The 13605-nt window shown below is 44.8% G+C and overlaps 1 protein-coding gene across 1 annotated transcript in view; it reads right to left on the bottom strand.

Annotated features, from left to right (window-relative positions):
- The window catches only part of SCAMP2 (secretory carrier membrane protein 2), a 50053-nt gene that overhangs the window by 25285 nt on the left and 11163 nt on the right, over positions 1-13605 (bottom strand). The gene's annotated exons all lie outside the window — the stretch shown is intronic.

Below are 13605 nucleotides of genomic sequence, written 5' to 3'. Positions count from 1 at the left end.
AATGACAAAAACATTTCTATGTCAGTGGTAACGCATCAAGCGCTCTTTAGGCTAAATGCACACGATCAGGATTGCGCGCGGATTTGCGTGCGGAAAATCCGCACTGTAGGTCATGTATATTTTATTCTATGAGAATTTTAAATTCTCAGTGCACACAATGCAGATTTTTTTCCGCGTGGATTTTAAAATCCACAGCATGTCAATTTTTTTTTTCCTGACCGGATTTTCTTCATTCACTTAGTAAAATCCGCATGCGGAAAATCCGCACCGAAACCGCACCAATTGATGCGCATTGACCGCACAGATTTGCCTGCGAACACCTGCGGATTTCAGTGCGGATGCTCCACACATTAATCAGGAACGTGTGCATGTACCCTAAGGCCTCTTTCACACAAGCCAGAAGTGATGCGTGCAGAGAACGCACAAAATCTGAACTGAACCCTGAACCATTCATTTCAATGGGTCTGTGTACAGGAGTATAGTTTTTTCATGCATCATCTGCTTTTTTGGGGTGGGGGTGGGGGTCTTAGTAAATTGCAGCATGTTCTATATTGTGTATTTTTCACGCAGCCCTGGCCACATAGAAGTAAATAGGACTGCGAGAAAAACGGAAGGCATCCGAATGCTATGCATTTTTCACTGATTGCTGCTAGGAGATGTAGATTGCATACATTTTTCACGCACGCAAATAACAATCTGGATGGGGAGAAAAAAAATAAAAAATGCATAAACTTGCACGCAAAACTATCCGTTTTTCCTGAACAAATCCCGACACAATCCGTATTACTTTTGTGAAAGAGGCCTTATTATGTGAATATACGAACAATACCAAAATGGCTCACACCCCCAGTGTCAACAAGCAGTGTATGGGAGGCAGCGATGCAAAAAACACATGATGATTAAACCAGCTAAGCTGCCGCTGCTACTGTGGTTACATACCCTAGCTGTCCATCACAAGAAGGGGTCAGATTGACCCTTTAGGCCAAGATCACATCTGCGTTGGAGGCAGATTCCATTAAAAATATCGGACAGAGAAGTCCTGTATGCAGTACTATTTTGGGTGTGGGTCTGCCTAACGTTGTGGATGCAGAATCCAACATTTCCTTTATTTTCACTGTTCTGCTCCTATAAAGGCCAGGCCAAATCCACTGCAGAAAGTGTCGAGGTTACTGCAGTAGATTTTTCAAATTGTGAGAACCAGCTCACTGTGCAAACCGACTCCTGCAGCGGCCTCCAGGGAGGTCTGTCCAGACACCACGCTGGAATATTATATAGGTTATCCTTCGTACTCGGCCCACTGACAAAAACACCATATTACGGTATGATAGTAATCATCCGAGAAATATGGTGAAACATTTACCGTACTCACAATTTTTGAGAGTACGAAGGATAACTTCAGAGGACAGCAATTTAACGGAGGCCCTTGATAAAATGTCAAAAATATTTGAAGTCAGGGGCTATGCGCCAAAGTTGCTGTACAAACAGACAGAGGGCTCATAACATTGATAGAGTGCAGAATCATTTCACTGAACGTAAACATGTGGAACGTGAATTAAAATGCTGGATTGTAGATCATGTACCTCCCCCCAGGAGAGGGGGCAATAGACTCAAAATATTGAAAAATAAAGAAATGTGGTGGATATACACCCTAGGGGATTAAATGTTGAATATAACCCTGGATGTGTTTAGATAGCTGCTTGCCTGACATTCCATGATTGATGCTTCCAAATACAATCCCTGTATTATAGGTGGAATATAGATTTACAAGCACATGAGTAATTCTCTTTTCTCTTCTTTTTAGATACCATGTAGACTGATGCGAAGATGGCGAATATAGAAGCTTGAACATATGTGACAGTACGCGGTGTTCCTGGTTTTTCCTGTGCAATTGTTTCCACTTTGTGTCAAATTAATCTCCGTTTGTTAGTAAGTGATATGTATGGGAGATCCCCATTAGACTATAGACCGGAATGGTGGGATGGCTCGGGGTACACCACATTCACGTGTGGTGTCCCCCTTACCTGACCACAACTTTGGAGGGGTTGATCCATCCAGGAGGTTCGATCCCTCTCTGATTGGCCTGGATAGTTATGTTGATACATTGGAAATACTGGTACCCTTCCAGAAACAAAGATGGCACCTTTAATTTGATGCCGTACTATGCGCATGCGCTGGCTTCCACACAGGAAATACAGCGGAGCCGGGTTACTGGCGATGTAGAGGTTGGTCTTTGACACTTTGTGGTACCTGCAGTGCTAGTTAGAAAAAATGCCAGCTTTGGCCAGTATTCACATGGACACGCAGTATTGTCGGACGTAGTCAAACGCCCTTTCTGTCTACATGGTAAATGATTTTAATGATTTATACATTATTTATGAACCTCACATTGATTAAATCCACTGTGGTTATGTATATACTCACTTCGGTAAATACACTATCAAATGTAAAGTGGTTGGTTGTAACACAATATGTGCAATCTTATGTATTCAGTGTCAGGATATTTTGCATATGTAATTGCTCACATGATACGATTATATCACTTCGGTAAATGGTTTTCACATGTCAATTGGTCACATGTTTTTGATCTGCATGTTCATTGGTCACCTGACTATTTGAGTGCTATTTAATGAAGGCACAAGCTTGTATTTCTTTGCTTGAGAAAGGCTCAGTTGTGAGCTGAAACGTCGCTACTGCTTCACATGGGTGAATAAAGACATCACGTCTTGGAGTGCTGTCCTATTTCATGCGTATATTAAGGGTGAGAAGCTTATTCCCTTGGACGTTGCACCTAAAATCATCACCATGTGAAAAAGGCCTAACTGAGCCTGTACTTTAGCGGGCATAGAGAGTATGAGCCGATAGCCGACCATATCAGATGAGGAAAAATAGTAACTCCCCTGGTATATGCAGAACTACTACTTTATGTAAGGTCTCTCCACCTAAAAGCATTTTTAGTAAAATCTGATTAAAGATCACAGCCTGACATGTGCCAATCCAGCTAAGGCTAATGCTACAATGGCTGTGTGACACCTGTTGTGGCCAGGATCACAGGGGCATCACAGTGTAGAGGTGCCCCTATTCATTTCTATGGGATCACTGCTACACTGCAACGCCCCTGCAATCCTGGCCACAACCAGTGTCGCCATGTAGTCGTACCCTAAGGCCCCTTTCACACAGGCGAGTATTCCACGCAGATGCGATGCGCGAGTTGAACACATTGCACCCGCACTGAATCCTGACCCATTCATTTCTATGGGGCTGTTCGCATGAGCGGTGATTTTCACGCATCACTTGTGCGTTGCGTGAAAATCGCAGTATGCTCTATTTTGTGCGTTTTTCACGTAACGCAGGCCCCATAGAAATGAATGGGGTTGCGTGAAAATCGCAAGCATCCGCAAGCAAGTGCGGATGCTGTGCAATTTTCACGCACGGTTGCTAGGAGACGATCGGGATGGAGACCCGATCATTATTATTTTCCCTTATAACGTGGTTATAAGGGAAAATAATAGCATTCTGAATACAGAATGCATAGTAAAATAGCGCTGGAGGGGTTAATTTTTTTAAATTAAATTTAACTCACCTTAATCCACTTGATCACGCAGCCGGCATCTCGTCTGTCTTCATCTTAGCTGTGCGCAGGAAAAGGACCTGTGGTGACGTCACTCCGGTCATCACATGATCTTTTACCATGGTGATGGATCATGTGATGACCGGAGTGATGTCACCACAGGTCCGGTTCCTGCACACAGCAAAGAAAGAAGACAGAAGCAATGCCGGCTGCGCGAGCAAGTGGATTAAGGAGAGTTAAATTATTTTAAAAAAAATTTAACCCCTCCAGCGCTATTTTACTATGCATTCTGTATTCAGAATGCTATTATTTATCTGTGAAGAAGTTTGGGTTTGGGTACCAAACATGCGCGATTTTTCTCACGCGAGTGCAAAACGCATTACAATGTTTTGCACTCGCGCGGGAAAAAAAAACAAAAAAAAAAAACCGCATGTTCCCGCACCTTTTCCCGCAACGCCCGTCTGAAAGAGGCCTAAAGGTCCGTTCATACAAAAAGTCTGAAGACAATACACATCCCATGCATGTGAACGGGATTTCTGCAACGCTGTTCACATGCCACAGAAAATTACCACTTCGGTTTTTGTTTGCACCGTGGATTCTGTGCGGCAGAGGATCAGCCCCACTAAATAACTAAATAACAAAAACGAGGATCATCCTTGTGCAAATTCTGATCAACTATAGATTACTTCCGCAATACACATCAGATATACTGCCAACATGTGAACACAGCCCAAGGCTAGTGTCTTTTCATCAGATGTTTGCTACACTTCTACTGTTATTCTATCCTCTTATAATTAGGCTACATGCACACGACCGTATGAGTTTTGCAGGTCCGCAAACTCTGGATCCAAGAAAAAAAAAAAAAAAAAAAAAACACACACGGCCGACATCCTTATGCCATCCGTTTTGCACATGACAGTTTTTCTCGGCCTCCGTTCCGTTTTTTTTTTTTGCGGATAGGACGGGGACCTATTAATTTCAATGGGTCAGCAAAAAATTTTGATAGTTAATCCGTTTGTGTTCCGCGTCCGTTGTCAGTGTTTCCCTATAGCAAAAAAAATAGTGCATGTCCTACTTCTTTCTCATTTGCGGACAAGGATAGGCATTTATTACAAGGGATCTATGGAAAAAAACCGGATCCTCCAAAAAAAAACTGATGCCGCATCCGGTTTTTTGGGCGAACGCACAATTTGCGGATGCAAAAAAAAAACAGTCGTGTGCATGAGGCCTTACGCAGACGGGGTGACCGAACAGCAAACGAAGTAGAGGAGCATGTTCTGTCTGTATGCACTAGAAAGCAGCCACTCCCTGCATGTTACTAGAACAGGCTTGTCCAGTGCATGAATCACAGGTGACCTAGTGACATGATGCCGGATGAAAGCCACAGCTAATGCTGCCCTGCCTGTGGCCCACTCACTCATTCCGCTTTTATTTTTTTTCTATCAGACACAAATTTAAAATGAGTCGCCATTAATTTTATTTAATAATTGTATAATACATTTCCATTATCCATCATTGCACTATCCATACACACAAGACCTAGTTCACTTTAGATTTTTTTTTCTTCCTATTTTATAACATTTTCTTTGGCCAGATTTTAAAGTGGGTTTCAAAAGTAAAAAATAAATAATAATTATAATAAATAAAACACTTATAATAATAATCCAACGTGGCAAAGGTCATAAAATAATTTATTATTTGCATGAAAAATCCCCCGCTGCACTTTGGCGCTCATGTGCGGGACACTGCTTGGGCCAGTAATTCACTGCAGCAGTCATGTGAGTAGACAGGTGGAGAAGTGAGGGATCCATCAGGTCTCTTACGTTGGTTATTTTATGGCATTTTGCACCCCTTTAGCCAATTTTTTTTCTGATCTCTGAAAACCACTGGAAATGACAGACAACCACATTAATATTATTCTTCAGCAGAACTAAGCCTAGGGGTACATCTACGCCATGATTTTGGTATTTTGTTCTAGCATAGGAACAAAATACAGAACCGCCATATGCCGACACTGCCAGGGCCCCTAACGGATCCTATTCACAATAATACTGGCATTTTTCCACGCAAGATACCGCCTGCTAGATTCTGCGACAGAGGCTTCTTCGGGACTCTTCGCTGCAGATGTGAACCTAGCGTAACGAGTGCAGCCTAAACTAGGATCAACACCGGCAACTAGATGGCAAACAAACCCAGATCTGTGCTGTCACCTGCTACATAGTGAAGGGCGCTTCTCCACTACGTCAGAGTGCAATGGGCGTGCTTGTTTGCACGACAGGTGTGGATGATGTGCCAGAGGCAGTTGGAAACTTCATAGAAATTGCCGTCAGAGCACTAGAAATTCCTATGTACTAAAGCACCCAGTGATCCTGTTGCACGAGTTTGTGTAGCTTACCAATGTGTGGACAGATGACTTACTCCAAAATAAGCATTCCTAGACTGTGTTCACACTGGATTTCTATTTTTTTTTTATAAAATCCACAGCAGAAAATTGCAGGTGAAACTGATTTATGCCATGTAATGGCCAGTGGATTAACCCTATTGCAATTTAATAACAGCAAGTCATGAATGAACATGCTATATTGCAGTATGTTCAACTAGGGGGTAAAGAACTAAAAAACCTCCAGTCATTAGCATAGCTGAAGGGATTCTACCAGGATTCTGGCATGGAATCCGGCACAAGATCCGAACAGAATCCTGAATGTGTGAACGCGGCCTTTTTGATGACAGAGGCAGCTCTTGTCCATCGCTGCACTCTTCAGTCATTGCTGCATGCTTGATTCTAGTCATGTTACTGTAATATACTGCAGCATAATTAGAGGGGAAGTTAATGAAACAGGTCTTGAACTTTATCTGGGGCGCATATTTTACAATAAAACATACACAACCATGAATACGGTTTCAAGCTATACTTCCATTATGTAACTGGACTATGAAAAACTATTTTGTTAGATCAGAGTTCAGACTCTGCTCGATGACCTTATCATGCCATATCATGTTTACTCAGTTGGGTGACAGTGTGACGACTTCATGTGCCAAACCTAAATGGCTGGTTATATATACTCCAAGGAGAAATGTGTGTTGCAATAGTTATCTGATTGCTTGCATATCTTTACTTCCTTTGGAGATCATTACATTATACTAGATTTGGTTAAAGGGGAAACTCCCCAAATTAAACGGTGTACCTGTTCATTCAGCTCCTCACGTCCCCCATGGACGTCCTTAATTGCCTTGACCAGCTCACTCCTTCAAAAATTCACTTTAATACCTGCATGCGCTGTATTCAAATAAGAGGTTTGGAGTCAGGGAGGTAGAGACCTGCAGACTCAAAGTCAGCCTTGCCACCCCCAAATCCCACCTCGCCCGTCTTTCCAGACATCCCTGTAGGCAGCAAACATCTCGACTCCAACATAACGACACATGTGCTCAAGACCAATAGGGCAGGATTTGGGCGCGGCAAGCCTGACTTTGAGCATGAAGGGCTCCACCTCTGACTCCAAACCGCACGAACAGTAACTAAAGTGAATTTTTAGAGCAATGAGCCCTTTGAGAGAAGTGTAATATAGCTGACACCCACCCCCAATGACCAGAATCAGGGATAGCTCTGATCCTGACCCATTGCTGTAACTGTACTGACCTACAGTCATGCAATTGTAAGGACACAGTGAAAGTAAAAACTAAAATAAATAGGCATATTTTTGCAATTTTACCCTATACATTTTTCCTCACTTTTCAATATAAAATATGAAAAATTAAATGGTGCCGTTAAAACTTGTCCATAAAAAAAAAAAAATTACTCAGGGCAGTTTGAGGGGCTATATACAGATGAATAGGTTTATGGGCTGCCCATTCTGAATATGGAGGCAGGTTGGAGCATGGGAGGAAGCCATGACTGACATTCATTTACCGTGATGGATGAGATATTGAACCTGGTATCATTGACATGGATATCAGCGAGAAGAGGCCGACTAGGATATCACTTGGGGTGATATCGTAAGCTACCTTCCATTAATATGGTTTTGATGACTTCTATTTTTGATATGTACGATTTGCTAAATCGGTATTTACTGTGGTGATGTATAAATACATGACACTTTGGCGCCATTGCTTGAGAAAAGCTCGCCATGAGCTAAAACATTGGTCAATAAAAGGATCTTCACTGGAGAGCTGCCTGGATCTGTATTAGCTGGCATCTTAAACGGGTTGTCCTATCATAAGAACCTACTCCATATCCAGAGGATAGGCGATAAGTATGTGACTGGAGGGAGTCCACTGGGACCCGCACCGATCACAAGAATGTGGTTTTGGGGGTAAGAGTCAGACATGTGTACTAACGCTCCATTCATCTTTATGGGACTGCGCTGATGAGCGCTGTACTTGGCTTCTCTTTCCACAGAGAAGAACGATCGTAGTTCTGTTCACTTGGGGGAAGCTGGCACACCATTCATTACAAGTGCTCATTTAGACGTAAATTTTATTATCTGGTTTGGTTATGATACACTCCTCAACATTGAAACACCTATTCAGTACTAAGTATAAGCGTAATGCACAAAAATACACGCACTTACATGCCTTGGCATGCTATCAATGGTTGTCTGAGCAATGTTCTGGCACATTGAATGTACTTGGGCATGCAAATCAGAAAGATCTGCTGCTGGTAGCTACCCTTGCAACTGCCAACCAATGACATGTGTGCTAAATGGTAGATCAGGTTAGAGATACAGCAGGCTACATTAGCACATTTAGGCCATGCAGGCTGCTCGCAGAACCACAATCAACATGTGTCCTGGCATTGTCCTTTTGAACAATAGGACACTTTGTAGAAATGACCATCCCACTGGTTTCACAACCAAATCAATGCAACACCTGAAATAAAAAGATTAGAGGGGTTCTGCCATAATCCTGGGAGAAGGACTGGTGTCACATTCCCTTGTGAAGGCCTCTTCATGGTGTTGCCCATGTGGTCTCCAGACCAATCTCCAGCTATAATTGCATCCAAGACAAAAGCCGGACTCATGAAGACGACAGACCTCCGTTGCCATCTTGCTGTATATCATGAAAACCTTCGAGAGCTGTGGTATGTGGTCAATGGAGTAGCTATAGCTGGAAGTCTGGCACATAACCCAATGTTGTGCAAAAGCCTTCCGAATGTTTGTGTAGACACAGTTTGCCACCCTAGGATTTCACTAGCAGTATAGAGTGGACCACTATGTGCCATTCTTCTAATCTAATCAGATTTTGATTTTAGGCCAAGTGAAGTGAATAAAAACAGCAGCATGGAGTTGTAACACCGCATCCATACTTCTATAGGGACCCCACTGTGTACACTCCAGATTTATTACATCAGGTTCACGGCATTGGATGCTATATTACAGAGGTATTTTCCTTTAGAAGTGTATCGCGTTGTATGCTGTGTGCATGAGGTCATGGGATCCATGGGTGCAGGAGGGACACAAGAGGCCAAAGCATTGCCCAGCTGATATATTAGTATGAGGAGGTCTGCAACTACAAGCAAGGGTTACACAACACTGACATGCACTATATAAAACCTAGGCGTGATGGTTCATTACTAAGATGAACAGTAAGTGGGGGTCCTGCTGGAAGACACTGGAGGGAAACTAGGTCATCCACTGCCCTCACACTTACTTACCAACTCAAATAAAATAAATCGCAGCGCTTGGAAGTGCTCTGGGTCTGAAGAAAAGCCTAGCGGTGAGCTTTAGTAGACTGACGAAGAATCTCCTGCCGAGGTGTGACAAGTAAATACTAGCAGCTCATGTGGCACTGTCACGTAAAATAACAGGCGGTAATTCTGCTGAGGCATCCTTTCACAACCAAGTGTTTCATTAGAGTGGTGGAAGGAAGACTAATTTGCTTTCTGACCCAGAGATTCTGCAGAGCAGCCTTCTGTCAGGTCAGCAGCCCGTGCCTGCTGCGGTCCCGCTACCTCAGGTGGGCATGGGTGCAGCTCCTCTTAGCCTGCTGCTATCATGTCCTGGACCTGCTGGCCTCCCTTTGCCTTCCAGCAGCGGGTCCAGCCGCCAGAACGCCATGTGCATCCTGCTGCGTTGCCTGCATGTAGAGCACACGCTTCCCACAGCTCTTTAACCAACCGGAGCACCCCTTTAAAGTTATCCCCTAACCACAGGATAGGAGAAAGCTATTAGATCAGTGGGGTCCTACCACAGGGACCACCACCGATCTCACCCGTACCCACCTGCAGTTCCCCTGAAATGACCGAAGCGGCTGGTCCATTCATTTCTATTGGAGCTCCGGAACTCCCATATATTGTACATGAATGAAGGGGCCACGTGTGTGACCGGCTACTCCACTCATTTCAGGGAAGCTGCAGGGGGTACGGGGCCTCTGTTCTTGTGAACACTGGGGGTCCCAGTGGAAGGACTCCAACTGATCTAATCGTTATCCCCCATCCTGTGGATAAGAGAAAACTTTAACCAAACGGAATACCCCTTTAAGTGCTAGCATGAACCCCAATCTTCCCCATGGCTGGCCACCTCAGGGTACTTATAGGGAACCTGACATCTCCATACACCAGCACTCAACCGCCCGCAGTAATGTAAAGCTGAAATCATCTCGTCTCCAATGCTGTATTTTGTTCTGTCAGCTAATGGCCAAGTTTGCAGAAAATAGACTTTATTCCCCAGACTCGGCGCATGTAAATGAGGCAGCAGTCTTTAAGTCAGGCTTGCCTCTTCCACAGCTTGTTTTTCCCTTCAGGCACAGTACACCCGATATCTGGCGCTTACACTGTCCTATTTCTCTCAGCGCCTGTGCAATGCACACATTCTTGGTATCAGGCGGCTGGAAAGGAAGGCAGTGCAGAGGTATAGTGTGAACCTTCTCTTTTGATAGCGAGATAATGATTTATTATGTTATGGTTATTTCCCAAGTAACATGGTGATCTACGTGTCACTTGCGGTCAGGCTGTGGGACTATGCACCCTACATGGCAGGAGGCTACCTCCAGTGCTTTGGCTTAGCACTTTCTTAAGGAGGGTGTCCCCTCTTCTAACAGGTCTATTTTAGCAATTACTAGACTTGTATTTCAAATAGAACTATTCTAGAGCCGCTTTTGTTAGAGCTCTGTATTGTGCTGTTCCTCTATCATTCCTCCTAGAAATGCATAAATAAATTCAGAACTGGGTGTTACCATTACCACTGTCAAAGGAGCATGTCCCTAAATAGTCTGATTCCATCCCCATGGAGACTTACATAAACTTTTTTTTCCTTTTATTTAAACCCTTCACAGTGCTCCAGACAAAAAAAAATGACCAGGAGCCATTGGCTCCTAAACTAAAAAATTTAGGAGCCAAATTACATTTTTTAGTCGCCAAATTTAAAATGCATATCATTTAAAAAAAAAGAACTTTGAGAGGATGAGACGCAGGTCACAGTAGTGAGCCAGCTCTACATATAGGAGAAAACAGCAGCACATGCCTCTCACATCCAGGGACATCTTCTGGGGGACAAGGTGACTAAAAATGGCGAATTGCGTGGTTTAGAGGTTTTTTTTTTATCTGTTACGGCCTTCACCGAGCGGATTTTTTTTTTTATATTTTAATAGCTCACACTTTTTGGGACGTGGCGATATGTAATATGTTTATTCTTTATTGTTTGTAAATTTTATATGTAAAACTGGGAAGGGGGCCATTTAAACTTTTAGTATTTTGGTGTTTTTTTTTTACTTTTTTTTATTTAATAACCATTTCTTCCCTTAGGGACTAGAACCTGGATCTTTTCATCCCTTGTGTTATTCACCCTGATAGATCTCTATCAGGGTGAATAGGATCTCACACATCTCCCTGCTGCCCTGTGCATAGCAGGGAGCTGAACATGGCAGCCAGGGCTTCAGTAGCGTCCTGGCTGCCATGGTAACGATCTGAGCACCAGCAGTGTACTCTGCCACTGCCACCAATGAAGGGGGTGGGACCCTGTGGCCACCATATAACAATGGGGGGGACAGACTTGTGGCCAGTGATAATGGGAGGGGGGGGGGAAGGGACTTGTGGCCAGTGATAATGGGAGGGGGGGGGGGGGAAGGGACTTGTGGCCAGTGATAATGGGAGGGGGGGGGGGAAGGGACTTGTGGCCAGTGATAATAGGGGGGGGGGGGGAAGGGACTTGTGGCCAGTGATAATAGGGGGGGGGGAAGGGACTTGTGGCCAGTGATAATAGGGGGGGGGGGAAGGGACTTGTGGCCAGTGATAATAGGGGGGGGGGGAAGGGACTTGTGGCCAGTGATAATAGGGGGGGGGGAAGGGACTTGTGGCCAGTGATAATAGGGGGGGGAAGGGACTTGTGGCCAGTGATAATAGGGGGGGGGGGGGGGGAACTTGTGGCCAGTGATAATAGGGGGGGGGGGGGGGGAGAGGCTTTGGGGGGGGCGCACTGCACCACCAATGAATGTAATTAAAGAGGACCTTTCGTGGGTCCAAAGAATATGAACTTAGTAGCAGGCTGCATAGAGCGGCGCCCAGGGATCTAAGTGCACTTACTATTATTCCTGGGCGCCTCGCCGTTCACCCGCTGTGGCCTCCGGTATTTTCAACATTCAGAGCAGGGAGGAGGAGACGCCAGACACTGCCTGCTACTAAGTTCATATTCTTTGGACCCATTAACTCCTTTATACAATTGTCTGCAGCGGTATCACAGACCCAGCACCCGGCCTCAATAACGGCATGCGATCTGGGGCACCTGAGGGGTTAATGGCAGCGGATCGCATGCCCTGTTATAGAGGCCGGGTGCCGGGTCTGTGATACCGCTGCAGACACTTATGTTTTACATTCACTGGTGGCGCAGTGGCGACAGCTCCTCCCCTCCTCCTCCCTTCTATCTCCCCATTGGTGGTAGTAGCAGGTGCAGACGCATATCACGCTCATGTGAAAGAGGCCTAAGGCCAAATGCACATGGCCGTGAGCGGTCCGTGGTATCCCAGCCCGGCATCCTGCTGACCGCAGGAGCGCACGGCGTCTTAGGTTGCTATGACCCATTCATTTCTATGGGGACAGACTTTGTCCCGCTCGGATCCGGAATTGCGGGTCCGCACTTCTGTTCCGCAAAAATATAGAACATGTCCTATTCTTGTCCGCAAGAAAAGGCATTTTCTATATAGTTCTAGCAATGTGCGGATCCGCAAAATGCAGAAAGCACATGGCCACACCGGATCCGCAAAAACACATACGGACGTCTGAATGGAGCCTAAGGCTGTATTCAGTGTTTTCATGGCATTTTCTTTGGCATCAACAACATTTTTTTTCTAAGAAAATACTCTGAGGGTAGATGTTACTTTAAGGCCAGTTTCACGGAAACACACTGCGTTAGGGTACTTTCACACTTGCATTACTGGATTCCGGCAGGCAGTTCCGGCAAATCCGGAAATCTGTATGCAAACTGATAGCATTTGTTTCCGGATCCGTCTGACAAATGCATTGAAATACCAGATCCGTCTCTCCGGTTACATCCGGAAAGACGGATCTGGTATTTATTTTTTTCACATTTTTTAAGGTCTGCAGGCCAGCTCCGGTTTTTCGGAACACTTGGTACTGAATCCGGCGTTAAAACATGTCAATGGAAATGCCAGATCCGGCATTCCAGCAAGTGTTCCAGAATTTTGACCGGAGAAAATACCACAGCATGCTGCTGTATTTTCTCCATCCAAAAATGTAAGAGGGACTGAACTGATGCATCCTGAATGGATTAGGATAAAACTGAAGCGTTTTTTTCCGGTATTGAGCCCCTGTGACAGAACTCAATACTGGAAAACTTTAACGCTAGTGTAAAAGTACCCTTAGAGCAGGGATGGCCAATCTGCGGCTCTCCAGCTGTTGCAAAACTACAACTCCCAGCATGCAAAGACTGCCTACAGTTATCGGCCTACAGCAGGGCATGGTGGGAATTGTAGTTTTACAACAGCTGGAGGGCCGCAGGTTGGCCATGCCTGCCCTAGAGTGTTATGTCCCGGCCTGAACTCTTGTGTCAGCCATAAATCGTTGAAGTGTCATGAGGTCCTATGTGGGT

This window comes from Bufo bufo, chromosome 1 (genome assembly GCF_905171765.1).
Source record: "Bufo bufo chromosome 1, aBufBuf1.1, whole genome shotgun sequence".
Classification (NCBI taxonomy): Eukaryota; Metazoa; Chordata; class Amphibia; order Anura; family Bufonidae; genus Bufo; species Bufo bufo.
This window is presented reverse-complemented; position numbering and strand designations above follow the sequence as displayed.